At 48.0% G+C, this 11,738-nt stretch overlaps 1 protein-coding gene across 1 annotated transcript in view; it reads right to left on the reverse strand.

Annotated features, from left to right (window-relative positions):
• CAPN1 (calpain 1) overlaps positions 1-8,101 on the reverse strand; it is a 51,428-nt gene extending 43,327 nt beyond the window's left edge. The window contains exon 1 of the mRNA XM_084824082.1: positions 7,937-8,101. The gene's annotated coding sequence lies outside the window, so the exon portion shown is untranslated. The remainder of the gene's footprint in view (positions 1-7,936) is intronic.
• Between the last annotated feature and the right edge of the window lie 3,637 nt (positions 8,102-11,738).

Here is an 11,738-nt window from a genome sequence, read left to right on the forward strand (position 1 = left end):
TGGCCTGATGATATAATGCAGGGGTCACCAACAGGGCACCCATGGGCACCTCCAAGGACACCCATGAAACTCTCCGCTTCCTGCCCCTTCAAAGAAACAGTTCTTTGAATAAAATCCTTGGAAAGTATTAGGTCAGTCTTCTTTCTCTCTCTTTCTAGCCTCACCGTTTCTCTCCCCTCTGCACCTCTTTCACTCACTGTTCCCACCCCGCATCATGGCAGACCCCACAGCCATGCGCCCGAGGAGAACCTATAACCAAGCCCCCCCCCGAGAGCCCCAAAATGCAGGCAGTTGTGTTGAACCCCATCAAAGAACAAGAAAGAAGAAGAAAGAACTTGCTCAATTATTTTCCTCATTCTTCCATATCCTCTTTGCTAATTGGTCAAAAACAAAAGTAAAACTTGAAAGCCAAATTATCACCTCTCACATCTGCCGAAAGGTCCCTCGATTATCCTACTGCTGTGTCAAACGGCTTCACCACAGCTGGTCTGCAAACAGTCCTGGAGCTACGCTCCCCTGCATCCCCCCTCGGCTCTGCCACCGCCAGAGCCAAAGCAAAACACGACCCACAAGAATTTAAGCCCCCTTCCTTCTTTGCAAACAGCACAGAAGGGAGCAACTGCATTCCGACCGTCTGTTCAGGGTCATCTACTCCTGCTTGGAAAATGTAGCTACAGACATTTGGAGATTTATCACACCTGTAACTCTGAACCTCAAAGTGGGATTATTGCAACGTGCTTTGTGTCTGGCTGCTTTTAGGGCTGGTTCGGAAGGTGCAGCTGGTGCAGAACATTTCGGCTAGGATGCTGAGCGCGACAACCTATCGGCAGCATATTACACTTGTGCTGAAAGAACTGCATTGGCTGCCTAGTTGCTACCAGGCCAGGTTTAAGGTTTTGTTGCTAGTATATAAACCCCTAAAGACCTTGGGACCTGGTCACCTGAGAGACCACCTTCTCTCCTGTAGACCCATTTGATCCTCGAGGTCATCTGGTGAGGGACATCACACCAGCCTCCCTCAACTCGGTGCCTTCCAGACGATTTGACTACAACTCCCACCACCCCCAACCACGGGCTGACAGGAGTTGCAGTCCAACAACCACTGGAGGGTGCCAGGATGGGGAAGGCAATGCTAAAGGATTGCAAAGCACGATGTTTGCAGCAGTGCTCTGCATTAAATTACTTCTGATACCAATGACATGGCCCAAAAGCAAGGCGGAAGCAAATGCTTTAAGCCGGGGGGGGGGGGCATATCGGGAGAGCCTTCTTCCTTCATTTCCTCACAACTAGATTACATGCAGCTTTATATATGATTGGTTTATAATCAATCTGGTTATCAGACTGGTAGGAAAGCTAAATCTTGCTAAATTACCCTCCAAGCACTTTAAGCATTCTTTTTTGCCGTGGTGCAGTGGTGACGCTTAAACCGTGGTTATTGCCTTCCTCCAGAGATGGGAAACCTCTTTCAACCAAAGAGCCAAATTCAGTTTCAGAGAAGCTCTTGGAGGGCTGTCTTCCTGTGATGGGTGGAGCTGAAGGCAGAAGGTGTGGGGCCCAAAATAGCAGCATATTGTACTTTAAAGCTCCTATTGCCATGAACTTGGCCGTAGGAGAGGCATTTCAACCTTTTAGAACGGGGGGAAAGTGCACAAAAGCTGGGATGCCACCAAACCACCAGCAGTCGGGAGAAACAGGGTGGGGGCAGGGAAATGGGGCGTGGCCATCTGGGAAATCTAGAAGAGCCAGATTTGGCCCCTGGGCCTGAGGTTCTGCACCTCCACTATAGAGCAGTAGGGCAGGAGCTGCAGCAGCGCTTTGAGGGAGACAAAGACCATCTTGGAGAGAAAAGGACTGCAGCGACCACAGCCAAGCATTCCAGGAGAGGCCACTTGGCCACTACCAATAGGGGCTTCCGGCCTCTCGCTTTCATAATAGCACTTTTATTTTTGGCAAGAAAACAAGCCTGTTCCTAAAATACAAAACGAGTAATGAACAACAACAACAACAATAAAACACCAGTACCCAGTTTCGTCACGAGAGCGTAAAATCACCCTTGATGACGGAAGCTCCCGACATTGCAAAAGCGAGTCCATCATGGTTTCAAAGCCCCCCATTACGGCACACTGGCTATGTGCTTGCTAAATTGCACTTTACTTTCATGAAGTCGGAGGAACCCTCCAATTTGGCAACTTACTTTCATAAAAGGCAGGAGTGGGGTGGGGAGGGAGGAAATGGGGCCGTTTGCAACTAAGTCACTGGTGCTGAGCTACACCGAGTAGAAACAAAGCGTCTTCTTCAGCTTCGGGGGAAAGTCGTTGCAATTAGATAAGTGCCAGAGTTCGAGAACAGCCCGACTGATAAGGCTTGCAAGCAAATGTACAGAAGATGTCTAGTTTACACAACTCCTTGCTAACTCCTCCTGCTTAGAACGTACAACTCCAAGTCATCTGCGGCACATTAACAGCCTGAACAGGAGGGGAAAAAAACATGATGGAAACTCTGGAAAGAAGCGAATGAGGTTATTCCAGCGAGAATGCAATAAAAATGACAGCAACACATTGCGAGTATTAGCTACTCTTTCTCAGGGGGAACAGGTTTAACGTATCCTGCAGGAACCAGCAGGGCTAACGGCTCCGAAATTATTTGGAGTTATATTCCTCTTTGCAAGTTGATACAGTCTTTTATCTCTTTACATTAGAAGCCTGACAACAGAAGAGGCCTTGGTTGAGACCAGAGCTCTCTCTCCTGCTACAGGCAGGAAATTCATACAATTTCCTAGTTTTGCTATGCAATGGACGATACTGCCATTATGAATGACACTGCACATATCTTGCATCCCTTGCAGCTTTGCACAGAGCTGCCACGGTTCTGTATCTCTTGCAATTCACAGCCTTGGGGGCAGGGATGCTGGAGAAATCCATTTGGGGGGTGGAGTTCATCGAGTTTTCCTAGGCTCGGCCTCTCAGACTTCATTTCGGTTCCCGCTGCGGCGTCCGACTCAATCTGCAGAGAGTCAGGCCAGTTCATGGAATATCTGGGAATTTTGCACAATTTCTAGTGGCTGGGGAGAGGCCCTGCAATTTGTGCAAATTTCTGAGCAATTTGCAGAAATTACAGCCATATTTGTGCAAATTGCAGTCAAATTTGTGCAAATTATGGCCGAATTTGTGTGAATTACTGCTGCATTTGGCCATAATTTGCACAAATTTGTGCAAATTGCAGAACTCCCTCCCCCCAATGTTCCTGGAGTTTGGGGAACAGCCCACAGCTTGGCTCACAAACACAAAGCAAGTTGTACATGGCGCAGAACTCCATCTAGCAATAAAAGAAGTGGATTTCCCAGCAATGGACATCCCTACTTGGGAGCCCCCTTTTTACAGTCTTCCCCCCACTTTGTACGCATGTGTGGGCTATCTGTGTGGATTACATTTCATGCAACTGATGGAGTAAATCTCTAGGTGATTTGCAGTAGATAAAGGGCGAGGAACCTCTTTCAGAAAAGCACTCGGGGGCCGCATTCCAGTAGTGGGCAGAGCCAAAAACAAAAGGGGCAGGGCCAAAAAATATCAGCATGTTTTAGCTTAAAGCTTTTACTGCCAACCTTTTAGAATGAGGGAGAAAACTGTGCATAAAGCTGGGAAACCAGAAAATGATCAGTGGTTGGGGGAAGGGGAAGTGGCCAAATGGGGAATGCATGAGCGCCGAATTGAGACCCCAAATGGGGTGGATTTGGCCCATGGCACCCCTGTTTTAAATTCACCTAAGTCATGGCCATCTCCTCATCTTGCAGCAGTGACTTCCGTTAACTCTGCTCTGTGTCAAGAGGCCATTTATTTTGTTCATCTTGAACCTACAGCTCATCAGTCTGATTGGATGAACAACTTTACTGGTTTGAGAGAGAGAGAGAGAGAGATTATCCTGACCTTCTTCAACCTGACACCCTTCAGAGGTGTCCGACGACAACTCCCCAGAGAGCTCAGCCATTGGGAGTTTTAGCCCAAATCATCTGGAAGGTGCTGGATTATAGAAGGCTGCTCTGTTCATTTTCTCCATGCCATGCATAATTTTACAAATTTCTATCACAGGGGTGATGGAGGTCAGGCCCCACCCTTTCCCTTGGCCCCACCCCCTTTCCCATTACCTGACTGGTTTGTGGTCCCCCAGCTTTTGTGCAGGTTTTCCCCATTCTAAAAGGTTAAAATACTTCTCCTAACGCTTGCTTACTGGCAGAAGCGCCTTAAGCTAAAATACGCTGGTATTTCTGGAATTTCTAGCCTCACCCCTTTTGCTTTGGCCCCACCCACCACTAGAATGCAGCCCCCAAGAACGTCTTCAAAATGGAATTTGGCCCTTGGGCTGAAAAATATTCTCCCTTAAATCATTTTTTTAAAGGCCCCAGATAATTTAGCTTTCCTAAATTTAACTTTCCTCATAGGGAAAAGCATCACATGACTTTTCTAGCTCTGCAACAAGGTTGGAGTGCCTGTGGCTTTTCAGGTATTGCTGGATGAACTACAACTCCCATCATTCTTGATCACTGACCATGCAGGCTGGGGTTGATACTGGAATACAACAACATCTTGATGGCCACCAGTTTTCCAGCCTCCTCTATAATATCCTTTCTGAGATGAGGCAACTAAAATCAGACAGAGCATTCCAAATGAGGCCGCACCACAGATATTTATGTTTTTGTAGGTTTCCGGTACGGACAGCACTGCTTGTTTTATTATCAGTCCTTTTCCTAATAACCCTAGCATGGAATGTGCCTTTTTCATGCCCACTGCACACCAAGTTGACGTCTTCATTGAGCTACCCACCTCTTTGCCTGGAGGCATTTCTGGTTTGCCCTAGGCGACTAGCTATTTTGAACTTTGGCTAGATTAAGGGATAAGCTTTTGTGGGCTAAAATCTACCTGCTTCACTGAACACTTCATTACCCTTGGGCACTGACTTGAGTTGCTGCAGAGCTCACCTGAGATCTCTTTGTTGCTTTTCTCTCCCCCACCCTTATAACAAGTTTGCCTCTGTGTAATCCAGGAAGTTTCAGAATGAGGCAGTCAATTACAATTTTTAACTCAGTTCTCTTTGGATTTAAAAGCGTTCCACATTTCATTTGCGCATTCCATCGATCAGTATAATGAGGATTAAACAGTAGAGGAAGGGATGCAACTCGGGGAAAAAGCATGTGTTTGCATGCATAAGAGCCCAGGTTCAGTTCCTGGCATCTCCATGTAAGACTGGAAAAGACACCTGTATGAAACCTGGAAGAGCTGCTACTAATCAAGCCTCTACTAGATGGACCAAGAGTCTCACTTGCTATAAAGCCACTTCCTATGTTCCTGTTTAAATCAGCCTATTATTCCAGAACCATGAGGGCAGGAATCTTGCTTTCTTGTTAGGGGAAGGGCCAGAGCTCAGTGGAAGACCACCTGCTTTACATGCAGAAAGTTCCAGGTTGGACCCCCAGCATTTCCGGATAGGGATGGCAAAGACCCCTGCCTGAAACCCTGGAGAACTGCCGCCAGTCAGTGTAGGTCGTCCTTGTAGAGAATATCCAGCCAGATGGATTAATGGTCTGAATTTATAAGGCATCTTCTCCTGTTTCTTAAGTGCAGATTTCAAATGCAAGCCTCTCTCTGTGGAAAGCTTCCTGTGTTGATGACGACATTGTATTAACATTTTATTCTTTGAAATATTTGTATTGTATTTTATACTTTTAACTGTGTTCTGAAATGGCATCTTAGGGGGTTTTTTGGCTGTAATCTGCCCAGGAAACATTAGTTATTGGGTGGATTAGAAACGTACTAAATAAATAAATACAACCTGTGCCTCTGAACTAGCTTTTCCTGGGGGACTGCAGTGCTTCAGGCACCATACAAGGAGCTATTATTTATATTTCACAGTCAGTACTTACTGAGAGACCACTCTGCCACAAATGTAAGAGCCCAGAAGCCCACAAGCAAAGCGTGAAGGCACAACAGCTTTCCCTTGCTGTTTGCTCTGCAGGAGCTGGTATTCAAAGGTATACTGCCTCTGAACCTGGAGGATCCATTGAATGCATATAAGGCTTCCCGTCCCCAAGTGCCCCTAGACAGCCAACTATGCTAGTGATCATTACTACATCTTCTGCCAGGGAATATCCTAAAGTCAGTTTTCCCCAACCTGGTGCCTTCCAGATGTGTTGCACTACAAATCCCATGCTGGCTTGGGGGTTATGGGAGTTGTAGTCCAACACATCTGGAGGGCGCCTGGTTGAGGAAGACTGCCAAAAGTTCATTCCATGTGGGGTGAAAGAAGTGCTTACTTTTGTCACTACCGCTAATCAACTGCGTGTAAAGTTGTAACGTGATGAACGTCACGAATTCTCTCTCTTGTTCACGGTTTTGAAAACTTCTGTCATCTCCCTCACCCCAGTCATTTCCCCCTGGAACTTACTGTGCAATCCTAGATATGTCTACTCAGAAGTCCCATTGAATCCAAAGGGGCTTATTCCAAGGTAAATGGGGACAGGACTGCAGGCCAAGAAACTGAATGGTTTGAGCCTTTCCTCATAAGAAAAGTCGGAGGAAAAGAACCTTTGCAAACTGCTTCCCCTCCACCACCCATATCATATCATACCATACCGCATAGAGATATCATTATATTAAGTGGCATATACGCGCTATTAACACATACATAATTTGGGCTGCCTTTTTCGGTATTTTTTCCCAGCTCTATCTACGATGGGAATATTGCAGGGAAGAAACTTCATGGGAAGAAACTGTCACGATGGTTCAAAAGAATTCCGACAAAGGAATGCGGCTTTTATATCCACTTCTCCAGGTTATGTTTTCCAGCATAGCATCTTGGGGGAGGGGGGGGGCTCCCAAAAGACTGAACAAATAGTGCTACAAGCTTCTTTCTGGTTTTGTCCCTCTAAAGGCACAATCCTATGCATGTTTAGACAGAAAAAGTCCTACAACTCCCAGCATGCCCCAGCCAGCACAGCTGGCTGGGGCATGCTGGGAGTTGTAGGACTTTTTCCTGTCCAAACATGCATAGAATTTGTGCCCTAAAGTGTCAGACAAGTAACAAATAGGTTTGTTTTTTTAAAACCACATCAGCACTGTTTAGTTTCTAAGAACAGTTTGCACTGTTCAAGCCGCTCTCTCTTGCCCTAATCCAGACTTCCCCAACCTGGTGCCCTCCAGATGTTTTAGACGACAGCTCCCATCACTGTGCAGCACTGGCTACACTGGCTGAGTCTGGTGGGAGTTGCAGTCCAAAACATTTGGAGGGCGTCACACTGACTTCCCCAATCCAACGTGCGTGTGAGTGTGCCCAGTGTGTATGTGTGTGTGTGTGGGGGGGGGGGGGCTGGTAATAGCACCTCAGCACCGACAGGGCAAGAAACGCCTCTCTACACATGCCCAGAGGTGCTCTCTTCCCTAAGCTTGCCAAAACATTCTTCTAACGTGCTTTAGCGCGGGCTTTCTTGCCTTTGTTTTTTGTTGCGAGCGTTGCGTTGCGAGCTCCGGCCGCACAGGGCGACGCAGAAATGGAAGAAATCAACAACAAACGACCAAAGCCACACACGTTCCGGGGCAGAGGCCCGAGGAAGCACAGGTCCGGGGCTGCGCGTTGGCTCGGATTTAGCCCCGGAGCAAAGCTTCTCTCGCGCAAGTTGGAGTCATGCAACTGTGGGGGGCTCCGGGTTCCTTACCCACCCCCCCACCCCAAGACACGGGGGCCAACTGGAAAAGCGGGAGAGGGGCCCCCGATCCGTCTCGGGCAGCGCGGAAAGGGAGGGCCCGATCCGTCTCCAAGAAGGGTAAGGGGGGCGGAGGGGGGTGTTGCGTAAGAGGCAGGCATTAAAAAGGAAAGTGCCGCTCCCTGCTTTTCACCCACTTAAGCCCCCCACCACCCCCCGTTCCCGGACGACTGCCAACGCGTGTACCTGTCCCCCGGATCGTGGCCTCGGCCTGGCTGGGCGTAAAAGCGAAGGTGATCTTTGCGGAAGGAAAGCGTAAGAGGCGAGCGGGGGTGGGGGACGGCGACCGAGGCGCAGGAGGGTGCAGCCTCTCCGCCCGCCCGCTGCTGCTAGTTCGCAGAGTACGACTCCTCCTTGCCAAACTCCTCCTTCACTCGCCGGGCGTTCCCAACGGGCCGAAGGACGAGCAGCCAAAAGCGCGTCCGCCCGAGCGCGGACGGGATCCCGTTTGGGGGGGGGGAAGGAAGGCGAGCTGGAGAGGGAAGATCCGAGGGGGTCCCGCCGTGGCAAAGGAAGGGGAGATCCCGCCGGGGGCCGGGAGTTCGGCTGGCCACCAGTCGCCCCCGTTCTTGCAGCACCAGCTGCGGTTCCAGACAAGACAGGTTTTCTGCGCTCCTCCCGCTGCATTTCCCCTCTGCATTGCAACAGCGGCGTTTGAAGGCGGAGAGAGACGCACGGGAGAGAGCTGGCATCGCAACGAGGCAAGCAGCCGGGCGTGAGGGCAGATGGGGAACTGGTTCCCACGTGAGGACAACCCAGAGCGCGGGGAGTTGGCGCTGACTGGGTTCGCACCACTCGCTAACCTAACCCACACTGTGGTTAAGGGCAGGTTGTTGTTGAGCCGTGGGTTATCATGTTGTCTGAACGCAGCACGTTTTCCTCAGAGTGGCTTGTTAACTATGCAGGGTGGCTTGTTAATCACCCTGAACAAAACCCACAACAAACCATGGGTTCTCGAGGGGTCTTGTTTGAGGAAGGTAAGCCACACTGCATGGTTAACAAGCCACCCTCTGGAATATGCGCTGCGTTCAGACAGGACGATAACGCACGGTTCAACAACAACCCACACTCAAGCACTGAGTGTGGGTTAGTGTGTTGTGTGAACCCAGTCTATGGGTTGGCCTTGCATGCAGACCCTACTTTATGGTGTAATTATGGGTTGTGATATAAATGTAACAAATAAATAAAAACGATGACTGATGATTCAACAACAACCCATATTCTGGGTTGTCATTCCATGCTATGCACTCTGGAACAAATGAGCCAGCGATCATGCTTTTAACATTTTAAGCTGAGTTGTGCCTCTCAGAAACTTCTGCCCGGGGCACTCCAGGAGCAAGGTGGCAACCCTGGATGCAGCAGGGGTGGTTTGTCTTATGTTTTTCTCTCCACAGTGGTGTCCGGGGTTAATCTCCTTCACCCATTTTAACCTCACAACAACCCTGTAAAGTAGATTGGTCTGAGGGACAGTGGCTGGCCTGAGACCACCCAGTGAGTTCCATAGCCTAGTGAGGATTTTTGAAGCTGGATCTACTGGCAGATCTCTGAGTGAGAATACAAGAGCCATGTTCTATCAGACCAGAGGCCTATTTAGTCCAGCATTCTGTTCACGTGGTGAAGCCCACAAGTAGAACATGAGTGCAATAGTGCCATCCCATTCATGTCCTCCAGCAACTGAAATTCAGAGGCATACTGCCTCAGATAGCAGAGGTCACATATAGCCATCAGGGCAAGTAGTCACTGATAGCCTTAACCTTCATGAATTTGTCCAATCCCCTTTTAAAGCCCTCCAAATTTGTGGCTATCACTACATCTCACAACAGTGAATTCCATAGTTTAACTATGTGCTGTGTGAAAAAGTCCTTCCTTGTATTTGTCCTGAATCTCCCACCATTCAGCTTCATGGGATGACCGCACTGGGTTCCAGCATTATGAAAGAGGAAGAAAAATGTCTCCCTGTCCACTTCCTCCACACCACGGATCATTCTGAACACCTCTCCTTTTACTCACCTTTTTTCTAAGCTTGACAGTCCCAGATGTTGCAACATTTTCTCATAGAGCAGCTGCTCCAGTCCCTTGATCATTTTGGTTGCCCTTTTTGGGACCTTCTCCAACGCTACAGTACGCTTTGTTTAGGTGTGGTGACCAGAAATGTGCACAGTACTGCAGGCTTAGTAAGCAGCAAGTGTCACCTGCTCCTTTCTGCATGTCAGACCTCAAATGCACAACTTCATGGCAGGCTGGAGCTCTTAATTTGTCCTACCAGTTGCCAACCTGTGGCCCTCACACTATCCTCTCAGAACAGAAGAGCGAAGGGCAGCCAAAGCCTGCTTGCTCTCCTCGTTTCATGTATTGTTATAATTTTGTGCTAGGAAACATATGGCACTATTTTACAGCGCGGGTGTGTTTACTTGAGAGTTAAGTCCCATTGGCTAAATACTACGGCTTTACCGGCAACTAAGACCTCAATTTTATGCACATACCTGCCTGTAAGAACCATTGCTTACTGAGGGACTTGCATTCAAGTAAACATACATAGGATCAAGTTGTAAGTGTGGAAAGGACGGCAGCCTTAACGTGTATACCCAACTTACTAGTCTTTTCACAAGCAGGGTCCACATTGAAGTGCAATGTGGGAGCCACAATGTTTTTACATCATATGACAATATTTTACTTTGTCTATTACATTTATTTACTACATATATACCAAATAAAAAGGCTCCCAGAGCAGCTACAAAGTATAACGAGATACTCCCTGCCCTCAGTCTGGGAGCATTTCTACACCAGGCTAAAATCCCACACCTTTACAGGGGCTTTGTGCTTCCATTTTAAATGCCAGATCACAGGGGGCTCCCTTTACACATGCTGCGTTTCCCTTCCCACCCCTTATTGACTTTGTTCTACATTTCATTATACAGCCATTAGATGATGCTGTGGTCTAGCATCTCTTATTTCAGGATTGCCTCTTTTCCGGAGGGAATTCAATGCACTGTAATTTGATAGCTCATTATCTCCGATCTTTTAAAAAACGGGATAAAGTACCGGAGACACCCTGGAGATTGATGACTTCATGTAAAGGACCCACAAACTTCCTTGAGTAACCAATCTCAATAGCAGGACAAAAGCCCTGTGTGGAGAAGCCCTGAAGACATGACACAAAAGGAAAAGGAACAGGGAAGGAGGAGGAAGAAAAAAGGAGCAGCAAAACTTGGGTACCAGTTAATTTCATGCGTTCCTTCTGGCAGGGAGAGATGAAGCAAGCTCCCAGCAGCTCCTCCTTCCCTGTTTGATGTATGGGGCCAGGATAGTCTCCTCCTTGCTGTGATGTTCTTGCTGGGAGGCAGGGGTGTAGTCTCCCAGTGGCCCTTAGTTCTCCGGCCAGTTGATATGCTGCTTTTCTTCCATCAAAGTCGAGGAGAACATAAGGATCCCAGGAAACTCTATCCAGGCACTGACCAGACCCAGACTGGTGGCTCCTAGAGCTATGTAATCTTTGCCCATCCACTGTGAGCTGCACGGACAATTGCAATTGACTTTTCAGCTTGAGAGGTATCATTCCGTGTCTGTGTGCGCGTATGCGCATCCTGCTATGCTCCATCCACGGTAGTGCACATGATGTAGGAGAGGAAAGCATAACTCACCTTAGCATACTTTAGAATCAGCTTCAGTAATTTTAAAAATTTGCACCAAAGCACTAATTATTCAATTAGAATAACTTTTTTTAAGGATAGGCTAAAGTGTGTTTTAGCACTACATAACACATCCAGCGGGAGGTAATAAACATGATGTTAAAATGGTGCCAACCAGAAAAGCAGCATTTAAAATATCAATTTTAAAATTTGCACCAAAGTGCCTTTTTTTTTAAGTTGTTGTTCAATCGTTAAGTCGTGTCCAACTCTTCGTGACCCCATGGACCATAGCACGCCTGGCCTTCCTGCCCTCCGCTCTCTTCCAGAGTGTGCTCAAGTTCATTTCTTTTAAGTACAGT

Source organism: Heloderma suspectum, chromosome 17, assembly GCF_057233095.1.
Source record: "Heloderma suspectum isolate Gila_16-S chromosome 17, 16-S_ref, whole genome shotgun sequence".
Classification (NCBI taxonomy): domain Eukaryota; kingdom Metazoa; phylum Chordata; class Lepidosauria; order Squamata; family Helodermatidae; genus Heloderma; species Heloderma suspectum.